The sequence below is a fragment of the Magnolia sinica genome, chromosome 7 (genome assembly GCF_029962835.1).
Source record: "Magnolia sinica isolate HGM2019 chromosome 7, MsV1, whole genome shotgun sequence".
NCBI lineage: Eukaryota > Viridiplantae > Streptophyta > Magnoliopsida > Magnoliales > Magnoliaceae > Magnolia > Magnolia sinica.
In genome coordinates, this window is record NC_080579.1 from 52,628,843 (window position 1) to 52,641,283 (window position 12,441).

General features: G+C 38.8%; 1 long non-coding RNA gene across 3 annotated transcripts; it reads left to right on the top strand.

The window, feature by feature from the left end:
- The first annotated feature begins 4,468 nt into the window (after positions 1-4,468).
- LOC131252068 (uncharacterized) lies at positions 4,469-11,551 on the top strand. Of its 3 annotated transcripts, XR_009174144.1 has the most exons (4): positions 4,469-4,774; positions 5,094-5,198; positions 5,361-5,427; positions 11,488-11,551. It is a non-coding gene; the product is annotated as an uncharacterized LOC131252068 (long non-coding RNA). The 3 variants fall into 3 exon arrangements; XR_009174143.1 differs by lacking the exon at positions 5,361-5,427; XR_009174145.1 differs by lacking the exon at positions 11,488-11,551 and having other exon boundaries at positions 5,361-5,495.
- Positions 11,552-12,441: the final 890 nt, after the last annotated feature.

Sequence of the window (12,441 nt, forward strand, 5' to 3'; positions counted from 1 at the left end):
GTTTCTTGGTTTAGCAAGAAGAAAAGTTCTATATCGCTTTCCACTGCTGAGGCTGAATACATCACAGTAGGAAATGCATGTACTCATCTTGTTTGGATGAAATGTATGTTAAGCGATTATGGAATTGCATAGGACTCAATGGTGTTATATTACACTAATTCTAGCGAAATAAATATTTCTAAAAATCTAATCTAGCATTCATGTACCAAGCACATTGACATTAGGTATCATTACATTTGTGAATTAGTGGAAGAAAAAACAACATCTGTGGAATACATTCCAACCGAGACTCAACTTGCTGACATTTTCACTAAACCGCTCTACAAAAGCAGGTTCAATAAATTAAAGTTTGACCTCGGTATGTGCAATTTATATTGAATATTCTTACATAATTGTAACATATTGTATATATGTTTATGTATTTTTATGGTTAAAATTTTTAAATTCGCTGAAAAATGTAATTTTTGGCCGGTACTCGACCAGTCATGGTCATACATGACCAATCGTGGTAGACCGGTCGTGTATTTCCCAAGACTGGTTGTGGAGCGTGCTGACCTCTTTGATTTAGGGAAATCTCTCTTCTTCCTCATTTTCACTTTTCTCTCCAACAAGTTGAGCTATGACTAGTCAAACCCGAGTGTTCGATTCAACCAGGTCAGAGCATTTTGCTTGTCTTTCTTATAGATTCATGGTTTATTTTCTTCAATTTCTTCATTGGAGTAGTTAATTTCAAGTTTGCCTTGAGCTTTTTGGGGTTTTCTTCTCCATTTGCTGATTTAGAAAAACCCATCTCTACTTCTTTGAGATTTCTTATTTTTATTCAAGAATATGAACTCTAAAGGGAAAAAGAAAAATACTAGAGGTCCCTTGTCATCCAAATCAACTCCTATTACAAGACGCCATCTTCGGTCTCCCGAAGATGATCCATCTTATGTGCATGATTTGCGTCTGCGTAATGTCATTGTGGAAAAAGCCGTTGATTTAGATCACATCACTCGTTTCGGTCTCCTTCCTCTTCTCCAATCTGTAGGTTAGGATAACATCCTACGTTGGGGCGGGGTGACATACCAATCCATTGCGCAGAGCATGTTTGCATGCATATCTGAATTTTCTACTAAACAATTAACTTTCTCTATTGCTACTAGAGAAGGGGATTTTCTTGTTGATCATCATTTAATTTCAGGCCTTATGGATATACCTGTTAATGATGATGGTATTCCACCTAGCACTCTAGCTGAGAAAGTTTCTGAATTTGAAAAACGTATTTATACTAGAGTACTTTGTAACATGGATGCTCAATGGACCCAGAACGGGAATGCCCTCACAACCAAATATTTGTTACCCAGATACAGAGTTTTGCATCGTATCTTTACATCTAATCTGTATCCTCATTCTGGTAACAAAATAGAACTAACTATATTCATGGTTCATATTTTGTATTCTATCATCACTGGTGCAAATGTTTGTCCGCCCTCTTTGATATATCATTCCATCATTCAGTTTCGTATCCATCTAGGTCATAGTGATCTTCCCTTTGCTTACTTAATGACTGTGTTAGCTACTCACATACTAGTCGCTATGCCTGCTGGAGAGGCTCCTATCTAACACCTCATTTTCAACAACTCTAACATAAACAAAATGAAGTTGCAATTGGCTGAGGGCCAAGTAGATGTTAGAGAAGGTGGAGCAGCAGGTGTGAATGAAGAAGAGGGTGATAATCTTCCTCCAGACGATGTTAATATGGATGATATATTTGATGAAATAGAATCTGATTCTGAAAATGATCCTGACTTTGTGTCGTCTGGCTTTGATGAGAGATTGCATTCTCTTGAGGAACAGGTGGCTGAAATACGTGTAACCCAAAATTCTCAATTTGCTTATATGCACAAGTATATGCGGCGCATTACTAAGGGATTGCAAAAAATTAATCCATCTATTCCTACTCCTTCTTCAGGATCTAACTGAATGTTTTTATTTGCTGGTATGTAATAACTCATATACTATTTTGCTTTATCTCAGTTTGTATGACTGTTTTTATTTGTCTTTGGACCTGATTGGTTTTTGATATTTGGATGTATAGACTTTATTTCATCTCTTGCTTACTTTTCTCTCCTAATTATCATTATTATCCTTGTGTTCTTCCTTTATCATTTTGTGACAAAAAGGGGGAGAAGACGTTTTTAAGCTAATTGGTTATGGATTAAGTAGCATTTTTTTATTTTGAATATCTATGTGTGCTACTCAGGGGGAGTACTAAGTATAGAGGAGTATAGAGGACACTTGCCTCTAAATGAATGTGTGTGCTAGTTTATGATAACTAGTGGATGATTCTTTATTGAACATGTTGTGCTTCTCTTATTCTCTTTGAGAGTGCTTTGTCACAAATTTGAGAAAGGGGGAGATTGTAAGTGCTATGGTCTCATGCTCCTTTGGTTATCATATTTTGTTGTGCCAAAACTCTATTTCCGTCTTGTGTTTGTATGTTGTTATATATGTTCTAGACATTATTTCATAAGTGCTTCATGTTAAGTATAATGATCGACTTCAAGCCAAGTCAAGCCATGTACTATAAACATCAATGTTCAGAGCTACATCAATAAAGAGTACAAGACTCAAATATATTTCAAGACTCAAGAGCAACTCAAGTTGAAGTTTGATGTCAAGGTTTCGAAGATCTCAAGATCAAGCTACATCAAGTAGAGATCTCAAGCTTTGTAAAGTTCAAAGGTCAGCAATGATTTGATAGAATGGAGTTTCAGTGTCCATACTTCATGTCCCAGGTATGATTGACCTTAGATTGACCTTAGGGTAGGTCATTTCGGATACATAATTTAAACTGTATGTTTATATATGAATTTGATCTATTCTAAGACTAGTCCTGGACCTTGTTCGACTAGTCCTAGCACTGCTTCGACCAGTCTAAGAAATCCACGACCAGTCCTAAGTTGTTGAAGATTTTCAAAATTTTTTGGTTAGCCCACGACCAGTCCTGGAAGTCCTTTGACCAGTCATAGGTGTGTTCACGACTCGAACTTTGACCAGTCGTGGGTCCTCAACTCACACTATAGCGACCTACTCATGTGGTCTACGACCAGTCCTGTGTCATCTATGACCGGTCGTAGGTGGTCCATGATCAGTCATAAACACCCCACGATCAATCGTAGAATGATTTTCAAAGATCACCCTTAAAAATTCAAAATGCCGTTGATGTTACGACCAGTCGAAGTTTCCCTAAGACCAGTCATAGACATGATTTCTGCTTCTATAAATTGAGCACGAATCTTAGAATTTCATAACTCAATTCAAAGAAATTCAAGGCTCCACTCTGAGATACGTAGGTGTTCATTGTAAGATACTTTGTACATAATTAATATTTCCTTTTGTTAGCTTATTTTTATTTGATTTTGATCTACATTCTAATCTGATTTGAAAAGGAAAAATTCAATAATTCCTTCTTCTTGGAATCAAAATCAAATAGAGCTAGCCCATTTGATTTAATTTAAAATCAATTAGAACTTAGAACCATTTTAAGTGAGTATTGGACAATGAACATTGATTCGAACTTTTACTCCATTTGGCTCTTTCGGGTTGCTACGAAAGGAGAAATCCAGGCATTTTACGTTTATGTAAAATTTATATTCTTTTAGTTTTTGTTTGAGAATCGCCAAAAAAATCTCATTGTGTGGTTATCTGTGGAGAGCCAGAAAACTCAGAAAGTGTGGGTTTTTAGATTGTGTAAGCCCAAGTTAAAAAGACACAGTTGTGAAGGTTTTAGGTGAACCTGTGAAACCTATTTTGTTAATGAACGCTAATATCCCCTATGTGAGGATATTAGGAGTGGAGTAGCAATCTGTGTGGCTGTTGTGAAACAGTTGGTGTACACACAGGCGAACCACTATAATTCTTTGTCTTGTGGTTTGAATGCTTGTTTAAGTTTTATATCTTTTATCATTCAAGTTTGTGGGATGTATGTGTGGATGTGAATGTTGTAAAATTTACATTTCAAGAAAGAGTGTGGAATGTTGTAATAATTTAAATTTAAATTCCTGCAATTTATTTTGATTCCTTACTATTTATTTATTTATTTCTCTTCAGATTGAGTTTTTGATACAAAGGACGTTCTAGAAGTAAGGTTGTCCTGCCATGAACCCTTGTTTTTATGGTGTAAGGTTGTCCTTAGAACTAAATTCGTATCAACCTCTCAATACTTGTTTATTGAGGTTGATTTTATTTCAGCATTGTGAATTGATTTATTTTATTTGGCTATCTCTTTATTTTATTCTGCTGTTATAATTATAATTTGGCATAGTCCTATTCACCCCCCCCCCCCCCCTCTAGGACATATAGCTAGGCCGTTTCACAAACCACTCGTGAAATTCCTGCAAATCCATGTACTAAAAAAGAGTACAGGGAAGATTTTCTAATTTCTTTGCTTTCTCTCTCTCTCTCTCTCTCTCTCTCTCTCTCTCTCTCTTTTCATTTTTTCTGTTTTCGATGGCAAGAGTTGCAAATGCATAAGATACTTAAAATGGTAATGTATATCTTCGTTTTCACTCTCTTCCCATCTGAGCCCATGCATGTAGAGCCACCTGCCAAGGTGTAATATACAAACAAGAAATGCATCTAGGTCTTTGGGTTCTTTTAAAAGCTTTGAAAAAATGGGTTGGGATATTTACCTTCTTTTACAGTGTATGGAGATTTGCCTTCTCAAAGTCAGTTTGCAGACTGGGAGTTTGCAGTTTCTCAACATTCTGCTGTTCCTCATGGCATTTTGGTGGGTCTCTATTATCTATTCCTTTGCTTAAGTAGCCTGAAATCAAACATTTAATGTCAAGTTTCCTAACATTATGGACCATGGATGGATTGATTTTTTGCCTTAAATATGATATAATGGCAAAGTAGACATTTTTCCCACATCGGTTTCTTTATGACTCTTGGGGTCTATGCAATGAAAAGTATGACCTCTTTCTATAATCTAGCATGTTGATGGATTCTTGCCCTGTTACTACATCTTTTTTGGTAGCTGATAAGAGAAACTTTACTAATGTGACTTTTTTCTCTAATGGATTTTGATTATATTTTCTTACGTGTAGGGTATTATTCAGGCGATGCCCCATGATGCATACCCAATGGGTGTGCTTGTCAGTGCGATGAGTCCTCTTTCTGCGTTCCATCCAGATGCCAATCCTGCCCTAAGGGTACGTTGGTGATGTGAAGTTTATGCGCATTGAATGGACTACTTATAACACCATGAAACTAAGTCAAAGAAAAAAAAAAGTCTTCCATTTGTCAGATCATTTTATGTAAGTGCTTGGATAGCACTGGATAGGGGCATTTACTTTTCAACTGATTTCATAGAGAGGAAAGGTGCAGAATCCAGAGTTGGATGTTTTCAACTAAACCTTTTTTTTCTTTTTCTGGGTATGCGTGTTGACATGTATTCTGCATTTTGTAGATTGTTATATATTATTTTGTGCCTCTAGCACCTTATAAATTTTTTTCCTTTTTTGGGGCTAAAACTTGACATGCTAAAGGCAGAAGCACAAGCTTGGTTGATGTTTTCATACATACTAATAAGTTGCAATATTATGTATAAAGATATGGCGTACCTAATTGGTAATTGTGTTGTGTTGTAGTGGGGAAAAAAGAAGGATAAATGCATCTGTCTCTGGGAAAGAAGATATGGAAAAACCCTCTCATGTGTCTTGGTACAAGTTCATACTATTCAACAGTGAGATTTAGGTGTGATTAATTGATTAATGAGAATTTCGAATTCAAAACTAAAGTAGACATTATTTTACAAATTCTTAAAAACCCAATTTCCTAAAAAGGCATGGTAGCTTGTTTCTTTATCCTGTTTAAATTGATATCATCATCATAACTCTTCTCCCAACAATTTCTTTTTGGTCCTCCTAAGTTGTGTTTGATGGGGTTTTCTTCTCAGGTTCGACCGGTCGAGAGCCTCACTCGACCGGTCAAGGGTGCTGGCTCGACTAGTCGAGGCCTGCTAGACTCGAACTCTGGCGAGCACAGTCCGGGCCGCTCGACTAATCGATGGCCTGGCATAATTGGTCGAGGGTCCGCTCAACCAGTCGAGGACCCAGCTTGACTAGTCGAGTGTTATGTAGATTTAGTCTGGATTTGTTGCGGACTACATAAATTTGAGATGGTTTTCGCAGAGGTGCGTAAAGGAGTTTCCTAAACTATAAATAGGGGTCCCTAGGGCTATTCTAGGGTATGCAAGGGGGTTTTTTGAAGGTATGCTAAGGCTTCCTAAAGTGATTATAGAGGAAAATAGAGAGAGAGAGAGGAAGCTTATGAAAGGGAGGGTTCTGCTCGTAGAGGTGATCTATTGCACAATCAACATCTCAGCGCTTCTACATCTTTGTGATCGGTGAGATCTCTCCATTTTCTTTATTCTCTTATTGTTCATCCACTCCTGCGTGAGTAAAGAAGGTTTGATCAACGCGGCGTGTGCTTATGATCGGTTGTAACGTTCTACTTCATAGTGAATTGTTGCTTTGGACGAGGTCTTGTGGTTTTTACTTCTTTAAGGAATTTCCATATAAAATCTCTTGTGTCGTGTGGTTTGTGCTTTGATTTATTTCATTACTTTATTATATCCCGTAATTCTGGTGTTTTGGGGAGACGAGATCCTAAGGTTTTTATGCAATGCTCGCAACAAAGTGGTATCAGAGAGTTCGGGTTAGTTGAATGGAGTGGGATCAGATCTGAATTATGGAAGTTGGCTCATTAAGGATGATTTGTCTCAATGATTCTAAATGGACTATATGGAAGGCTAAGATAGAGGAATTGCTTTATTGCAAGGACTTTTATGCTCCAATTCTAGGCATATCAGTAAAGACAAAGGGTATGTCAGATAACGAATAGAAGAAGTTGGACTGAAAAGTGGTGGGGTTTATTAGAAAATGGCTGGATGATTCCGTATTCCACCATGTGTTTACGGAGACCTCGGTCGCTAGCCTATGGCTGAAATTGCAAGGGTTGTAAGAGAGGAAGACAACTGACAATAAGATTTTTCTGATAAGAAGACTTGTGCAAAGATGGCAATTCTATGGCTGACCACATGAATGAGATCAACAACATATTGAATCATCTTTTCACTATGAAGATGGTCCTGGACGATGGACTATAGGCTTTGCTATTACTTAGTTCATTGCCTTACAGTTGGGAGACATTGGCAGTGTCTCTGATTAACTCCGTGCCTAACGAAAAGGTGTCAATGGAATGGGTAACTAGTTTCCTCTTTAATGAGCAGACAAGGAGGAAGTCTGAGCGGTCTACTCAACAAGAGGTCCTTGTGACACAAGAACGAGGGAGAGGAAAGAACAGAAAGGGTGAGAAGGCTCGAGATAAATCAAGAGGCAAGTCGAGTACCAGGAAGGATGTTGAATGCTGGAATTGTGGTAAGAAGGGTCACTATAAGCATGAATGTTGTAAGGAGAAGAATTACAAGAAAGGAAAGGGAAAGGAGAAGGAAGATGAATCAGACTCCACTGTGGTCACTTTAAATGGCAACACTTTAGTTATTCTCTCAGTAGATCATGATGTTTGTCTCACGACTACGATTTAGAGTCAGGACACCGATTGGGTGATAAACTAGAGAGCCTTGTTTCATGCGACTCCACGTAGGGATTTCTTCACAAACTACAACTCAGGTGACTATTGGACCGTGAGATGGGAAATTCTGGCATATCGAAGATCGTATGGGTCGGTGATATTTGTGTGAAGACCGATGTGGGCTGCATATTAGTTCTTAGAGATGTGAGGCACATTCTAGACCTTCGCCTCAACTTGATGTCGACAAGAAGGTTGGATGATGATGGCTATGAAAGTCGATTTGTGGATGGGCGATGGAAGCTCATCAAGGGTTCGTTGATTGCAGCCAGAGGAAAAAAATGTACCCTTTACAAGACAAGTGTTAGTGTGTACAAGGGTGGGTTGAACGTAATGGAAGATTCAATTACTGACATGTGGCACAAGCGTCTAGGCCACATGAGTGAAAAAGGGCTTTAGCTACTAGCAAAGAAGCGGCTCATTCCAGACATGACAGGTATATCTCTCAAAACCTGTATTAACTATTTATCAAGGAAACAACATAGAGTTTCATTTGTTAAATCTGCTTTCCATGTTAATAAATTGCATGCATTGGTTTTAGTTTATTCTTATGTCTGTGGTCTTATGAGAACAAAAACCTTGGGTGGGACATTGTATTTTGTCACTTTTATAGATGATGCATCTAGGAGGGTTTGGGTTTATGCTTTAAAATCCAAGGACGAGGTCTTTAGTATGTTTAAAATGTTTTATGCTATGGTCGAGAGAGAGACAGGTAGATCATTAAAGTGCATCTGCACTGACAATGGTGGTGAATACATTGACTTCCATGAGTATTGTAAGTCCCTAGGTATGCGGCATGAACAAACGGTTCCTAAGACCCCCAGTATAATGGTGTGGCTGAGTGAATGAATTACATCATTGTAGAGAAATCAGATGCATGTTATCCCATGCAAAGTTGCCCAAGACGTTCTGGGGAGAAGCAATGCACACGGTAGTATATTTGATAAATAAGTCTCCATCAGCCCCATTGAATGGAGAAGTACCAAAGGACGAGAGGTCCAAGCTCGATACGAAGATCAGGCAATGTGTGTACTTGTGGTATGGTGATAAAAAGTTCAGCTATAGATTATGGGATCCAACCGAAAAGAAGCTCGTCAGGAGCAGAGATGTAGTTTTCTTTGAAGATCAATGTATAGAAGAATTTGTAAGCTAGATAAGACCCAACCTAGATCAGGAGAGCTAAAGAAAATGGATCTTGTTATTCCTCCTATGGTGCCTGATGACAGAAGAGTACAGTAAGGTGCAGAAGACGAGGGAGTTCCTACAGAAGATGGACTAGGGGAGCAGCCACCACTTGATCCACCTGTTGAGCCACATGTGAGGAGGTCATCTAGGGACAAACATCCATCTAAGAAGTACTCTCCGCATGAGTACATTATGCTCACTGATGGGGGAGAGCTAGAAGATTATTCTGAGGCCCTAATCGATGAGCATAAGGTTGGTTGGAAGCTTTACAAAAGGAGATGGAATCCTTGCATAAGAACCACACTTATGATATGGTGAAATTGCCTAAGGGTTAAAAAGCTTTGAGCAACAAGTGAGTGTTCAGAAAGAAGGTTGAGTAGAAGAATTCACAAATGAGGTTCAAGGCCAGACTTGTGGTGAAAGGGTTTGGTCAGAGGAAAGGTATAAACTTCGAGAAGATATTCTCATTAGTGGTGAATATGACATCCATATGGGTGTTGCTTGGGTTGGCGGCTAACATGGATACAGAGATGGAGTAGTTAGATGTTAAAACTGTATTTCTCCATGGTAACCTAGAAAAAGAGATCTACATGCACTAACTAGATAGGTTCGAAGTCAATGACAAAGAGCATATGGTGTGTAGGCTAAGGAAGAGTTTGTATGAGCTGAAACAAGCTCCAAGGCAATGGTACAAGAAGTTTGACTCGTTTATATTAAAGCATGGATATGACAGAATGGAATTTGACCACTATATGTTCACGCATAAGTTCTCATATGGTGATTTCTTAGTTTTACTATTATATGTTAATGACATGGTCATCATGAGTAGAGACATCAAGAAGATCGATAGGCTGAAACAGGAGTTAAGCAAGTCGTTTGCGATGAAAGACTTGGGCTCAACTAAATAAATCATAAGAATAGAGATATCCCGTGACAGAAGTAGCAAAAAGCTTTGGTTGTCCCAAGTGCAGTATATTAAGAAAGTCTTATATTGATTCAATATAAATGCAGTGAAGCCGGTCAGTAATCCACTAGATGGTCACTTCAAGTTGAGCGATAAGCAGTGTTCAAAGACGAAGGCCGAGGTAGATGAGATGAGGAAGATACCCTACGTATCAGCAGTAGGAAGTTTGATGTATGTTATAATGTGTATGCGCCCAGACATAACATATGTGGTTGGTGTTGTCAGTCAGTATCTTGCCAATCCTGGCAAAGAACACTGGGCAGCGGTGAAATGAATACTGCAGTATCTAAGAGGCTCATCCAGGTTGAGCCTATACTATGGTGATGGAAAACCTGTGTTAGAAGGCTACACAGATGCAGATATGGTAGGTGAAATAGACTCTAGGAAGTCTACATCGGGGTTCATGTTCATGTTTGCAAGGGAAGCGGTCTCTTAGCAGAGCAAGCTACTGAAGGTCATAGCATTGTCAACGACAGAGGACGAGTACATTGCAGTTATAGAGGCATGTAAAGAGATGCTTTGAATGAAGAGCTTCCTACAGGAACTTAGGTTGATGCAGGAGTAGCACGTGGACGAGTACGATAGTCAAAGTGCTATACACTTGAGGAATAATCCAAGTCAGCACTCCAAGTCGAAGAACATAGAGATTCGGTATCACTAGATCAGTGATACTTTGGAACAGAAGGTGTTACAGATTGAGAAGTCCACATAGACGATAATGGGTCAGACATGACGACTAAGGCATTACTTAAAGGCAAGTTTGAGGTTGGTAGGAACTTGGCTGGCTTGAAGATGGTGAATTTCTCCAGAGTCAAAAAGGGGGATATTTGATGGGGTTTTCTCCTTAGGCTTGACAAGTTGAGAGCCTCACTTGACCGATCGAGGGTATTGGCTCGACCAGTCGAGGCCTGCTCAACTCGAACTCCAGTGAGCACAGTCTGGGCCGCTCGACTAGTCGAGGGCTTGGCTCGACTGGTCATGGGTCCGCTCGACCAGTCAAGGACCTAGCTTGATTAGATGAGGGTTACGCAGATTCAGTCCGGATTTGATGCGGATTGCATAAATTTGAGGCGATTTTTATAGAGTTGTGGAAATGAGTTTCTTAAACTATAAATAGGGGTCCCTAGGGCCATTATAAGGTATATAAGGGGGTTTTCTAAAGGTATGTTAAGGCTTCTTAAATTGATTCTAGAAAGAGAGGGAGAGAATAGAGAGAGAGGAAGCTTATCGAAGGGAGGGTTCTTCTCGTAGAGGTGTCTCCTGCGCAGTCATCATCTCAACGCTTCTACGTCCTCGTGATCGGTGAGATCCCTCCATTTTATTTATTCTCTTATTGTTCATCCACTCCTGCGTGAGTGAAGAAGGTTTGATCCAAGTAGTGTGTGGTTGTGATCGGTTGCAACGTTCTATTCATAGTGAATTGTTGCTCTGGACGAGGTCTCGTGGTTTTTACCTCTTTGAGGATTTTCCACGTAAAATCTCTTGTGTCATGTGGTTTGTGCTTTGATTTATTTCATTGCTTTATTATATCTCATAATTCTGGTGTTTTTGGGAGGCAAGATCCTAAGGTTTTTGTGCAATGCTCCCAACAGTGTTAGATTTGGATCTGATGTCATTTTAATAATTGGCCCTTTCTTTACATAATGCGATACCTTGATGTCATCCATCAGTTCTAATCAAACGCCAATTTTCCCTCATAGGGTCAAGATCTTTACCAATCAAAGGAAGTGAGAGATAAGCAAATTGCTCGCATACTTGGAAAGGTGTGTTTGACATGTTCTTCTCATTGAAAAATATTAAATGTTTATGACCATTTGGTGCATAGGGATCTTGACTCTCATGCAATGCTGGTGCACTTTCCCCTTTGCAAATAGCTGAATAATTCCGTTATGAATAAAGCACAACTGCCAGAATTTTATGGTCTGATTTTATTTGATAATTGCCAATATAATGTTGTAAAATGTATTTTATATATGCAAACACCAACAATTGCAGTAGCGACATATTTGCGGGTGGCTGGAAGGCCGTCAGTTCTTCCTTCGAGCAACCTTTCTTATTTAGAGAACTTTTTGTATATGCTAGACTCATTGTAAGTTTCACTCAAATAGCTCTTCCTTTAACGATTATATTGTAAAATTCCATGTTTCTTCTACATTGGTATTTAGTAGGAAAACCATAAAGAAGAACATGTTTACTTGGCGTGCATCCGTATGTCAATAGATTGAGTTAGGAAATTTGACACTATTTATTGATTTAATAATCCATGTTAGAATAGGAAGTATTTCTTGTGGTTATTTCATTTGATTGTGCTAACTTGAATTTGAATAATCCATAGTTTTCTACATCAATTTTAGTCACTTCGTAATTATTGAGGTCATTTTTTGTGGCCTAGATTATCATATTTAAACTGAAGCAGAGTTACACACACACACACACACACACACACACACACACACACACACACACACACACACACACAGCCACACCACACATAGACTCACACAGCCACCCACACCACATGGGCACTCGATCCCTAGTCTTAGTGTTAAAACAGAGTGCCATATCAACTAGAGTAGGATCTGTTGTGATAAATGATTGTAATTTTCATGAATCTGTCCATCTTGACAGTTCTGACTTATCTCCATACTCAAGAT